Below are 13,957 nucleotides of genomic sequence, written 5' to 3'. Positions count from 1 at the left end.
ACAAGCCTTCGATATCTTACTGAAAAGCTCGCTATTGAGTTCGATATCAAAAGCATAAGCAATGGGTCTAGTTGGTGCCGGCTTAAACATGAGGCAATAGTTGTAGAGGCTAGAACTTGATTGTGTAGTGAAATAAAGAAAGAAATGCAACCCATTGTTTCCAGTAAGACAAATATTGTACTCTTCTATTAAGTCTATTCTTTCCCTCGCAACTCCGAATTTTTTTTGAGTCGCGATGGCGAGAAAATTATGACCTGAAGGGTTTTCGTTATCCAAGAGGAAGAGATGACGGTCATCTTTTGAACAACCTTGAACAGCACTGGAGATGGTAGAGGGATCTGGAGGGGTTTGACTTCCAGAACCAAAGGGTACCAACTGATCCAATCCAGATTGGACAGCTAAAGAAACTGCTCTCAGTGAAGAATTAGCAAATATGGCTCTTCACTCTCATGGAAAAGGGAGGATAGGCTGATGTTTTGGCAAATAAATACTCTACACTTCTTGCCCTTCAGAGAAAACAAAATGGGTTTGATCACAGTATGTATCGGTCTTAGCAGCCCCCCACAAGTATCAGACTAGCTCTGAAAGTGTGTCTGCTCATTTTGATATATTTTACTGTTTGAACACATTTTTGCGTGTCAAAATTTTGAAAATTGACATTCGAAATGTAATCTCATGGTAAATTTGTTGCAGAAATTTTATGATGATGGTGTAGGTACTTATGCTGAGTATCTGCTTAAAATATATATCTTTAATTATATTTTATTTCCTTTTATCAATAGTTTGATTAATATAGGAATGGTATGCAGTGAGTGAATGTGGTTTCTAAAATACCAGTTTGTTCCGACACAATATACTCACCGAGAACTACTTTCCTTAGGAGTCACTTGGTGACCTCTCAATCTCGACCAAGATTTTCCCGCCGTTATCCCCCTATCCCGCTCTGTATAGTTTCTACCCCGGCCGCCAGGATGTGCCCTGAGGGCAGGATCAGGGCAGGTCACAGCCTATCCGGGTCAGCATCGCCATTAAGTTCTTGGTCGTGAGATGTGAAACATCTCGCTCTCTCGATCCTTTGGCGCGTTTGTGATTCCACGTGTTTCCAGTGTGGGGACTTGTGTTTTTTCTGCGTAGTGCGTTATTCGCAAGGGTTTCAGTACGTCCCCCTTGCGTATATCCCAGTGTGCTTGTAACTCGATAGTGTTGGCCCTTCGTGTGCGAACGATGGAGCATGTCCGTCGTTGCCCTGGTCCTAGAGCCGGAAAGTCGTGTGGGGCTTTCCTCTCTAAGCCAGAAGTGGACCCTCATTCCCTTTGTTCCATGTGCAGGGGTAAAGTTTGCTCCTCCTCGGACACGTGTCCGGAGTGCGTAAGTTGGGACGGCATACAGTGGGTACGGTACAGTACCAAGAAGAAGTCGTCGTCTAAGCGTTCCCCCAAGAAAGTGAGTGGCGTGTCTTTACAGTCGGTCAGTGATCGGTCCGACGAAGCCTCGGCTTCTCCGTCGCCTTCGCAGAGGAGTGGGCACCAAGCCCCCAGTATTGTAATTAGCCATAGCGTTCTTCCCGGTGAACCCAGTGTGAGGGAAGAACCAAGGGCAGGCCCCTCTAGAGAGAACGAAGGGTCCGGTAGTGCTTCGGGTGAATCAGGCCACGTGGCAGGGGATCACGCGTCCTCGGAAGACCCCGTATGGGGCAGTGTTGTTATATCGGAGTCCCCACCGCCCTCGTGGGCCGGTGTGTCGGGCTCTCCCCCGCCGGAGGACAACCACGCTAGAGTTCGCCACCCGAGTAGCAGTGCTTTCGGGTGGAAGTTGCCCAAAACTCCGGGGAGGTCACCGCTAAGGATGGACGTGACCCTGGGCCCCTGGCCTCTTAGCAGGGATGGAGTAGACTCAGTGCCCTCGATCTCCACAGCAGTTCCCGAAGACTTCCTCTAACATCCTGTCTCGGACTCCCGACGGCGAAGAGCTTCCCCCACGCATCACGCGAGCAGCCGTTACGCGAGGAACGTGGCGCCCTCAGACTCTTCAGAGGTGGATTCATCCTCCGGGGGAAAAGTCAGGGAGAAACGACACCGGAAGAGAGAGCGGGCCGAAAGCGATCGTTCCCGCTCCAGGTCAAGGTCGCGACACAGCAGGAAGCGCCCCCGCTCTCACTCCCGTAAGTATAGGAGGGATGCCTCTCCCGGCGGCGAATGGGTCTACGTCCCTTCAGGAGTCCAGAAGGCTCCACTCTCCAGACTCTCGGTCCAGTGAACGAGCCCCTAGGCTGTCGCTCCCTACGCACAGCCTGGACCCGCTCGACCTGCCACGCAGGAAGGACCTCGCTCTTAAGCATAAGTCCTCGAGGCCTCCGGTTCACCCCGCCCAGCGGGGGGAGACGCGCTTCCGAGAAGGCAGCCTGACCAAACCAGCCCAGCTGGTGCGGTCATCGAGCAGGAAGGACCGGTTCCCGTTGTCGGGTCATCCCACCGGGACCGTGTCCTCCGCTTCCAGAGCCTTGGGGCAGCCAAGGGTCCTCCCTGAGCCGGTGGCACCCGCCTTACGGCGAGATCCACCCGCGTACGGAGCGCCTTACGGTTACGGGTCGACCCCCCTGGAACCAAGGGGAGAACGCCCGGTCTACCGTCCAAGCAACCCGGCTCCCCCACGCCAGGCGGAGGCCTCGGCCGACGGAGGCGACGCTTCCCCGTCGGAGGACTCCGCTTACAGAAGGGTGGTAGGTCTCATCAGGAGGCTCCATGGTATCGCGGAACCCTCGGCGCCTAAGGTGAATTCCTGGAGGTCGAGCCTCCTGAGATTCACTCACCACGACGCCCTGCCGAAGCCCTCCCTGGCCCTTTCTCTCGCCCCAGACCTAGTACTGGGACAAGAGTACATAGATAACTTGGTGGCCAGCAGTGCGGAGGCCCCCAAGTCCCAGAGTGCCTCCAAACTACTCCAAGGTCTCAAGTCACAGGGGAAGGTGTATATTCCTGATGGACGGCGCCCAGGTCCCTGTAGGGTGGACCCAGCCTTGGACATCCTGGGACAAGGCGGCTCGGACGCAAGGGCCTCTTCAGCCCGTTTCCTTCTCACCCACGGAAGCCGCTATGATGGAGGAGATGTCAAGGGACCTGGTGAACGTCTCCTCATGGCTGGAGTGGTGGGCCTCCACGTTGGTGAATGTACAAGCCACCACAGACCCCGAAGATCCTGAGCAACAGTCTCTCCTGACGGACCTTCTCACCTCCGAGGGGAAAACCCTCAAGTTTCTGGCTTACCAAGCACTCTCCTTGACGGCCAACTGGATGCTTAGAAAACGGGATACAGTGCTCTCTAAGTTGCCAAGGAAAATCCCAGACAGGGAAGCCCGAGTTGTGCGTAGCCTACCCCTAGGGGGTGAGTCGCTGTTCCCTCTGAAGGAACTAGAAGTGCTAATGGAGAAGGTGTCCAAGAGGAGAGAGACCAACGTCCCCAGACAAACATCTTCCAGAAAGCCGCCATACAGGAGATCAGTCTCGGATAGCGCCGTGACTCCTCAGGCCGCCCCCAGCTCTTCGAGGAGGGACGCCCCTTCCTCCTCCTGGACAACAACTCCGCAGCCCTCCCGCAGGGGAGCACCAGCTTCTGCCAGCTCCTTCAGGTCGGGTTACTCCGCCTCGAAGAGAGGCAGATCAGGCCGCCCCTCTAGGAGAAGGTAGAGGGAGAGGCCCCCTACTCCCGCCCAAGCCTCGGGTTGGGGGATGCCTCAGACCTCATTGGCAAGCATGGAAAACACAAGGGGCGGATGCTTGGACGGTGTCCGTCCTGAAAGAAGGCTACAGGCTCCCCTTCATAGCGGATCCTCCCCCTCTTATTCCAGCCACCCAGACAGAATGGTTGGCTCCCAGGGACCCATTGAAAAGGGCCACCCTTCAAGAAGAAGTTGCCTCCATGTTAGAGAAGGGAGCCATGGAAGAAGTCCTTCTCCCAGGGCCAGGCTTCTACAGCCGCCTGTTCATGGTGGAGAAAGCAACGGGGGGGTGGAGACCCGTGATAGACCTGTCGGCCCTCAACAAGTTCGTCAAGAAGACGAGCTTCAAGATGGACACCCCGAAATCCATCCTGATGTCCTTGAGGGAGAAAGATTACATGATGACGGTCGACCTCAAGGACGCGTATTTCCAGATCCCTGTCCACCCGTCGAGTCGGAAGTTCCTCCGGGTAAAATGGGGCTCCCAGATCCTGCAGTTCAGGACCCTTTGCTTCGGCCTGTCGACGGCCCCTCAAGTATTCACGAGGGTCTTCGCGACGGTCTCAGTATGAGCTCACGAACGGGGTATCCGTCTCATCAGATACCTGGACGACTGATTGCTCCTTTCCAGCTCAAAGGCCCTCTTGGAAGAGCAAGGGAAGGACCTCCTCCAGTTCTGCAGGAATCTGGGAATCATTATCAACCTGGAAAAGTCGAACCTAACTCCATCCAACAGAATGGGGTACTTGGGTATGACGTTGGACACCGTGCAGGGGAAGGCCTTCCCCTCGGAAGACAGGATACGGAACCTCAATCACATCATTCAGCCGTTCCTGTCGGAGCATTCCAGGAGGGCGAAGGACTGGCAGAGACTAATAGGTCACCTGGTCTCATTAGAGAAACTGGTTCCCCAAGGGAAGATGCGGCTCAGACCCGTGCAATGGATCCTCAAGGGCCTCTGGTCCCAGACAGGCGCTCAGAAGGCGTTGATTCCGGTCCTTCCGGACACGAGAGCAGCCTTGGAATGGTGGTGCTGCCAGTCGAACTCCCTCAAGGGGATGCCCCTCGGGTCCTTTCCCCCCGAGTTCCTCCAGTTCACAGACGCCTCCAGCCTAGGGTGGGGAGCCCACCTTCGGGAGGAGACAGCAAGCGGTACCTGGTCGGAGACCGAAAGGCATCTCCATATCAACGTCCTGGAGCTAAAAGCAGTACAGAAGGCATGTCTGCACTTTGCAAGTCGGTTGAGGGGAAACACCGTGGCCTTAATGTGCGACAACGCCACGGTGGTAGCCTACATAAAGAAGCAAGGCGGCATGAGATCGAAGGAACTGTGCGACCTCACCATAAACATCCTGCATTGGGCGGACGAGCAACAGGTGGTACTGCTAGCGAGATTCATCCCCGGGAAAAGAAACGTGCTAGCCGACGGCCTCAGCAGAATGGGTCAGATAGTAGGGACGGAGTGGTCCCTACACCCAGAAGTAGCCAGACTCATCATTCAATGCTGGGGCTCCCCGGTGATGGACCTCTTCGCAACAAAGCTCAACGCCAAGCTACCGGTCTATTGCTCCCCGGTGCCAGACCAAAGAGCAGCCCTAGAAGACGCCTTCCAGCACAAGTGGGACAACCTGGACGTATATGCCTTTCCCCCCTTCACGCTGTTAAGGCAGGTGCTCAACAGAGTAAGAGCATCCCAAAACCTAAGGATGACTTTGGTAGCGCCCTGGTGGCCGGAGAGGGAGTGGTTCGCGGATCTAAAAGACCTGGCAAGCCAACCGCCTTGGCCTCTGCCCCCCAGGTCAGATCTGCTGCGTCAGCCTCACTTCCTCAAGTTCCACGACAACCCTCTCTCTCTTCGCCTTCACGCCTGGAGACTATCGAGCGGCTTCTGAAGAAGGAGGGGTACTCCTCCTCCACAACTAAGAGGATGTCCCTATACCTAAGAAAATCCTCTACCGTGGTATACCAGGCGAAGTGGGCCGCCTTTACGAAGTGGTGCTCGGAAAAACACATAAGACCTCTTAAAGCTTCGGTCCCTGACATAGCTGATTTTCTCGTGTACCTTAGGGATGAAATAGGGATGTCAATCCCAGCTATTAAAGGAGTACGGGCAGCCTTAGGCCAGGTCTTTCTCCTGAAAGGCATCAACCTGGGGGCCTCGAGACACATAGCGATGCTGATTAGAAGTTTCGAGCAGTCCTGTCCTCCTCAAGCCAGGAGAGTGCCCAGATGGGACCTGGCCAAGGTCCTGAAAATGCAAAGTCGTCCTCCCTTTGAACCCCTCAAAGACATCGGAGACAAAGACCTCACCCTCAAGACCGTTTTCTTGCTAGCCTTGGCTTCAGCTAAGAGAGTAGGTGAGATCCATGGTCTGTCTTACGACGTTGCACACTCCAAAGGGTGGAGGGAGGTATCCTTCAAGTTCGTACCCTCCTTTGTAGCGAAGACTCAGAACCCAGCAGTCTGGGACCCGAAGTTTGAAGGTTTCTCAATTCCGGCCATTCCCAAGACAGGCAATACGGAAGACCTGAAGTTATGCCCAGTAAGGACGCTCAGGAAGTACCTGGAAAGGACGGCTCATCTCCGACCAGGTGCCAAGAACCTCTTCGTCTCCCCGGGTGTTAATAAGAAGCAGGTCTCCAAGAACACTATTTCCTTCTGGCTGAGACAAGTCATCGCTCGGACTTATGAAGAGGACAAGATGGCAGTGCCAGGCACTCCCCGCCCCATGACATCAGGGGCCTGAGCACTTCCTTGGCCTTTGAGAGAAACATGGCGGTGGGACAGATCCTACAGGCTGGCACTTGGTCGCACCAGTCGACCTTCACTGCCCACTATCTCAAGGACTATTCAAGAAAGTCCTTGGATGGATTCTCCATTGGGACAGTCATCGCCACCCTCCAATCTGTGTAGCGGTAGGCTAGAAGATGTCCCCAACGGAGAATAGACTCGTCCCTACTTCATCAGGAGAAAATTCAGTAGAGAAGATGTTAAGAGGTGAGTCTTAAATAATAAGCGTAAGGTTCCGCAGTTACCCTCTATCCGCTCTCTGATAGACCCCACATTCCTTAGCCCTCCAGGCACTATGTGCCGGACCAAGTGGCAGTATGGCTCTCCCGCCTCCTAAGGTATAAGTCTCCTAAGGAAAGTAGTTCTCGGTGAGTATATTGTGTCGGAACAAATCAAAAATTTTAAACAATTTTTATTTTTCCTAACATACTCACCGAGAATTACTTTCCGGGTAATGGCCCTCCCTTCCGTCCCCGAGTGCCATCCTTCCATTGCCGAGTTGGGCTAAACGTCGAACTTAATGGCGATGCTGACCCGGATAGGCTGTGACCTGCCCTGATCCTGCCCTCAGGGAACATCCTGGCGGCCGGGGTAGAAACTATACAGAGCGGGATAGGGGGATAACGGCGGGAAAATCTTGGTCGAGATTGAGAGGTCACCAAGTGACTCCTAAGGAAAGTAGTTCTCGGCGAGTATGTTAGGAAAAATAAAAATTGTTTAAAATTTTTGATATTTTTTAAATATAATTTTTTACAATTTAGATAATTATGATGCTGCTGACCTCTGGCCTTGTAATTCAACCCAGGATTTGTATATAACATGAAATAGAATAGTCAGTCGAGATAGTGAACATTTGAATATCAGGCTAGTATCATAAACTAGGGAGACCATATTTTCCCATCTGAAGGGACACTGGTATTGATTCATGTATGTATTATCATGGTCGTAAGTCTATCAGAACTTTAATACAACAGAAGAGAAAATATTATTTTGAAGTGAAATTCAGAGAATATTGATCAACTGTTGAGATGATACTGTATTGCTAGATATTTATTGGGTCCTTTGACTGGCCAGGCACTACAGTACTACATTGTATTTCTCTCTGGTTACGGCTTATTTTCCCATTTCCTACACATACACTGAATAGTCTGGCCTATTTTTTACACGCAATTCTCTGTCCTCATACACCTGACAACACTGAGAATACCAAACAATCCTTCATTGCTCAAGGGGTTAACTACTGCACTGTAAATGTTAAGTGGCTACTTCCCTCTTGGTAAGGGTAAAAAAGCAACTAGCTATGTTAAGCAGAACGGTACTTCAAAATCAAACCGTAGTTTTCTAGTCTTAGGTAGTGCCAAAGCCTCTGTACCATGGTCTTTCACTATTTTGGAGTACAGTTCTCTTGCTTCAGGGTACACTCAGGCACACTTATCATTTATTTTTCTATTTTTCTTTTTTAGCATTTTAGTTTATATATGAAATTACTTTAATGTTACTGTTGTTGAAACATTTTATTTTGATTGCTCCTTACTTCTCTTTTAGTTAATTTCCTTGTTTTCATTCGTCACTAGGCAGTTTTCCCTGTTGGAGCATCTGGACTAATGGCATTCTGCTTTTCCAATGAGGGTTGTAGCTTAGCTCATAATAATATCGTGAAAATATACGTCACCAGTTAATCTACCTCCAAATCTAAAGTAACCTTGTGGCATGAAGCTCTACTTTCAAATTCAATTTTAACGACCAGCCACATAGGTAGTATGTTTATCAATTCATGCTTAGAGGCATAAACAACCTTTGCATGTTACTGCAGATGTATGTTACTTGAATTTATTAGATTCGCAAAAGAATTTTTCTTTTTATCTCAAGTTATGGTTATATAATTTTGTGTCTGGCAGGTTTCCCCCTTCTGGACATGGATGCTGAATGGCCTCCCTGCCCTTAATTCACTGATTCAATCCTGTCTATTATAACATAACACCACTGTGCATGTATATTAAACTTGTGACGTATTGTTAACATCCCTGCTTGGTGACTTACCAGACTCAGGTTCGAGTCATGCTGAAGGTCAATAGTTTCCTGTAGTGTCTGCCACCTCATCATCCTTGTGAGCTAAGGATTGGTGGTTTGGGGAGCCTATAGGTCTACCTTCTGAGTCAGCAGCAATTGCCTGGCCCTGTGTGGTCCAAGCTTAAGGTGGAGAGGGTGCTGATCATATGTATATATGGTCAGTCTCTAGGGCATTGTCCTGCCAGCTAGGGCACTGTCACTGTCCATTGCTATTCACAAGCTGCCTTTAAACAGAATACAAGATGAGAAATGTAAAGGTAATTTTAGCTAGACTGAAGTTGATATATACCCATCTCATCTGAATGTTTCAGATGTTAACAGTCTGTCTTCGAGACAGATTTCTGCCTTTCCTGAACATTACTCTCGATTTATGACCAACCTGAGAAAATGTGGTCCAACCTGTAATTGATTCTTATGATTTGAAATAAGCTGGGATTTGAGATCCTCATTGCCATTTTTAAAGAATTATGTTATTTTTATAATAAAATAATTTTCAATATTAAACTTACCCGATAATCATGTAGCTGTCAACTCCGTTGCCCGACAGAATTCTATGGAGGGATACGCCAGCTATCACAATACTAGAAGGGGGTGTATTTACCAGCGCCACCTGTGGCCAGGTACTCAAGTACTTCTTGTTGACACCTCCTCAATTATTCCTCTGTCGTGCTTCCGGCAAGACGTTCTGGGATACGCTTATGCATCTTGGAGTATTTTCACGACTTTGGTGAAGTATTTCTCTTTGATTTCGGCTGTCGCTTTACTGGAAAACTTCTATATTAGCTTAGTTAGCTTTTGGAATTAATTTGATTAATTTTGGTGACGAGAGAGTATGAACTCTCGTTCACCTTTCAATGGCCGACCCTTCCCTTAGACGGAAGTGTTGGTGTCTAAGAGAGTATAGACTCTCTTTCTTAATTTTGCTTAACAAAAGTTATAGATTTATTTTCAATATTAAACTTACCCGATAATCATGTAGCTGTCAACTCCGTTGCCCGACAGAAATCTAAGGAGGGATACGCCAGCTATCACAATACTAGAAGGGGGTGTACTAACAGCGCCACCTGTGGCCAGGTACTCAAGTACTTCTTGTTGACACCTCCTCAATTATTCCTCTGTCGTGCCTCCGGCTAGACGTTCTGGGATACGCTTATGGTCTTCGAGTTTATTCTCGCTTATTTGGTGATGTATTCTCTTTGATTTACGGCTGTCGCATTACTGGAAACCTTCTGATATTAGCTAGATAGCTTTTATTTAATTCAGTTTAACGGTTAACGAATTTTTGCTTGTTTTTTGGATCTCCCTTTGACTTCTCTTGAAACAAAATGTCTGACATTTCGCAAGCCCCCTCCCATAGACGTTGTAGGTCTTGCAATAGACGTATTCCGAAGGTCTCGGTAGATCCTCACACCGCTTGTTCTGACTGTAGGGACAGACCCTGTCAGTTAGAAAATCGATGTGAGGAATGCGCCGGTCTTTCGGAATTGGATTTTGTCCGACTTTTAAAGTATTCTTCTAAGTTAGAGAGAATTAGAGCTAGGAGGAGTTCTTCTCACTCTTCTTTATTTTCCTCATCTCATGATCCTCTTCCTGATCCTACCCCTGTAGTGGCTACCCCCGATCCTACTGTGTGCCCTCCGCCTGATATGTCAGTGGTTTTACGTGCTATTCAGGCTTTAGGCGATAAGGTAGAGTCAGTGGTAAGTGACCATAAGTCTCTGATGGCCGAAGTGAAAGAGTTGAAGGCCAAGAGTGCAGTGGGTGAAGTTAGTGCCAGTGCTGTGACGAGTGCTAGTGTCGGTGCAGTGCCTTGTGCTAGTGTTAGTGCCAGTGTGGTGCGTGGGGATTTTTCTGTGCGAGCCAGTCGTTCTCCCAGTCCGGGACCTCTTGCAAGCTCCCAAGCCCAGGGGAGAAGCAATGTCGAAGGGCATAAGGGTTCGGCAGGCCTTGTTAGGCGCACAGAATCATCCTCAGTGGTTGCGGGCGTGTCTTCCACAGACCGTCACTCCCACTTGCAGACGATTGAGCCCGTCTTCCGCTCGTCCGCTGATCTTCTCTCGGGGAAGAAACGTTGGTCTCAGGTCTCTAGACCGCTTAAACGCAGAGTCCAACCCTCGAGTGCTCAGCCAGGTTGCAGTCGTTGGCTCAGCTCTGACTCGCCTCAGTCTTCTAGCGATTGTACTCCGCCCAAGAGGAGTAAGGTACAACAGAGCTGCACCGGTGGTGCAACCACTGTTATGGCTTTACCTCAGTCTGCTACTGTCTCTGCTGATCCCAAGTGGTCTATGCTTCAGTCCATGCAAGCTCAGCTTTCGGACCTGATGCGTGAGTGTTGTGCTGAGAGTGCTGCACCTCCTGCACCTGTGGTGCACCAATCTCCTGCACCCGTTCAGCCTGTGCTGCACCCGCCTGCACCGGTGGTGCACCAACCTCCTGCACCCGTTCAGCCTGTGCTGCACCCGCCTGCACCGGTGGTGCACCAACCTCCTGCACCCGTTCAGCCTTTGCTGCACCCGCCTGCACCGGTGGTGCACCAACCTCCTGCACCTGTTCAGCCTGTGCTGCACCCGCCTGCACTCGCTGCACCCAGTCGCAGCTCCATCTGCCAGGCGTACGATGTTGAACCAGTTTCTGTGTTCACTGTTCCCGGTGTTGTTCAGCATCAGCCTTCTTTAAGGCAACCTTCAGTTTGGGATCAGGAGGATTACTCCACTCTTCCTCCTCCTCCCCTGGCTGCTCCACCGGCGGTGCAACTCTCGGTGGAGGTACAACAACCTCTTCCACCTGTGAGTCAGTCTGCTCAGCTGCTGCACCGAGCTCTACCCGTGCACCCTGATCCTGCACCTCAGACATCTCTGCTTGCGGGAACTTTACCTTGTTCTGCACAGCCTCGATCTCTTCACGCTCCACTCTTACCACAGGAACAGGAACTTGCTGCACCTCCTCCTTCCACCTCTGTTGTTCCTGCTCGTTCTGACTCTGCGGTTCAGCATTCGTATCCGATCCCGTCGCCTCATTCTGGGGTTGAGATTTCGGATGATGAGGAAGCACACCTTGATCCCTCTTCGGACGTGGACGAATCCAAACCCTCTCCACAGTCTCTTGATTTTCGCAAGGTCTTGGCTCTTCTCAGGGAGGTTTATCCAGACCATTTTGTCTCAGCTATACCCCGCTCTCCACCATCTGAGTTTTCGCTGGGAGTGCAACAAGCTCAGTCTTCCTATACCAAGCTTGTCCTAGCTAGATCCTCCAAGAGGGCTTTTAGGATCTTAGGGGAATGGCTGCAGTCTAAGCAACTTCTTGGCAAGACTTCCTTCATGTTCCCTCCAACGAAGCTCACTTCGAAAGCGAGCGTTTGGTATGCCACAGGGGAAGCACCAGGCTTGGGAATACCTGCCTCTGCCCAGGCTGACTTCTCAAGTCTGGTAGACTCGCCTCGAAGATCTGCTATGAGACGCTCAAAAGTGTGTTGGACCTTCTCGGACTTGGATCACTTGCTTAAAGGAGTGTTTAGAGCTTTTGAAATGTTTAATTTTCTCGACTGGTGCCTGGGGGCCCTCAGCAAGAAAACCTCCCATACGGACAAAGATTCTGCCATGCTGTTAATGTCATGTATGGATAAGGCCATCAGAGATGGATCGGGCGAGCTAGCGTCCTTGTTTGTCTCAGGGGTTTTGAAGAAAAGAGAACAGCTGTGTTCTTTCCTTTCCGCCAGCATTACCCCTTGCCAACGTTCACAACTTCTGTTTGCTCCTCTTTCGAAGTTCATTTTTCCCGAAGAGCTCATTAAAGATTTGTCGGCTGCTTTGATACAGAAGGACACGCACGATCTTGTAGCTTCTTCGGCTCGTAAGTCTAAGGCTTCCACCTCAGCCCCTAAGACTTACCGCTCCCCAGTGGCTGATACCCCTGCGACTAGATTCATACCGCCCTTTCGTGGTAGAGCCCCCAGCCGAGGAAGCTCCCGTCCAGACTCTTACAGAGGCAAGTCCAGGAAAGGATCCAAGCCATCCAAAGGAAAACACTGACTCTCCGATTCTCCAGACGACAGTAGGAGCCAGACTCAAGACCTTCTGGCGAGCTTGGGAGATGAGAGGTGCAGACGCACAGTCTGTCAGTTGGCTGAGGTTCGGTTACAGGATTCCATTCTTCCTTCAACCACCTCTGACCACTTCGCCCATCAACCTCTCTCCCAACTACAAAGAGGAGGACAAGAGGCTAGCTTTGCACCAGGAGGTGTCGCTTCTTGTGCAGAAGAAGGCTGTAGTTGTAGTCCGGGACCATCAATCCCCGGGCTTCTACAACCGCCTCTTTCTTGTGGCCAAGAAGACAGGAGGTTGGAGACCTGTGCTGGACGTCAGCGCTCTCAACGAGTATGTCACCAAGCTGACGTTCACGATGGAGACGACCAAGTCGGTCTTAGCAGCGGTCAGACAGGAGGACTGGATGGTCTCATTGGACTTGAAAGATGCTTATTTTCACGTTCCGATTCATCCAGATCCCCAACCTTTCCTAAGATTCGTTTTCGGAAAGGTCGTCTACCAATTCCAAGCCCTGTGTTTTGGCCTAAGCACAGCTCCTATGGTCTTTACCCTTCTGATGAGGAATGTAGCCAAATTCCTTCACTTGTCAAACATCAGAGCCTCCCTCTACCTAGACGACTGGCTGTTGAGAGCCTCCTCGAGTCGTCGTTGTCTGGAGAATCTTCATTGGACTTTAGACCTTATCAGAGACCTGGGTCTATTAGTCAATTTGGAAAAATCTCAACTCATTCCCTCACAATCCATCGTGTATCTGGGAATGGAAATTCAGAGTCAGAGTTTTCGGGCTTTTCCATCGGCCCCCAGGATAAGCCAAGCCCTAGAGTGCATCATGAGCATGCTGAAGAGGAACAGTTGCTCAGTGAGACAGTGGATGAGTCTCACAGGGACTCTCTCGTCCCTAGCCCTGTTTGTCGAGCTGGGCAGACTCCACCTCCGCCCTCTTCAATTCCACCTTGCAGCTCATTGGGACAAGAGTTCTACCCTGGAAGCAATCTCTATCCCTATCAACCAAGAGATGAAGACCACTCTCCTGTGGTGGAAGCACAACCTCCTTCTCAGAGAGGGTCTATCCTTGGCCATTCAGACCCCCAATCTTCATCTCTTCTCAGATGCATCGGACTCGGGCTGGGGTGCAACCTTGGACGGAAAGGAATGCTCCGGAATGTGGAACGAGGAACAACGATCTCTCCACATCAACTGCAAGGAACTGCTGGCAGTTCATCTAGCCCTGTTGAACTTCAAGTCCCTCCTGCTAGGCAAAGTGGTGGAGGTGAACTCGGACAACACCACAGCCTTGGCTTACATCTCCAAGCAAGGGGGGACCCATTCGAGGAGCCTT

Source organism: Palaemon carinicauda, chromosome 36, assembly GCF_036898095.1.
Source record: "Palaemon carinicauda isolate YSFRI2023 chromosome 36, ASM3689809v2, whole genome shotgun sequence".
NCBI lineage: Eukaryota > Metazoa > Arthropoda > Malacostraca > Decapoda > Palaemonidae > Palaemon > Palaemon carinicauda.
This window is presented reverse-complemented; position numbering follows the sequence as displayed.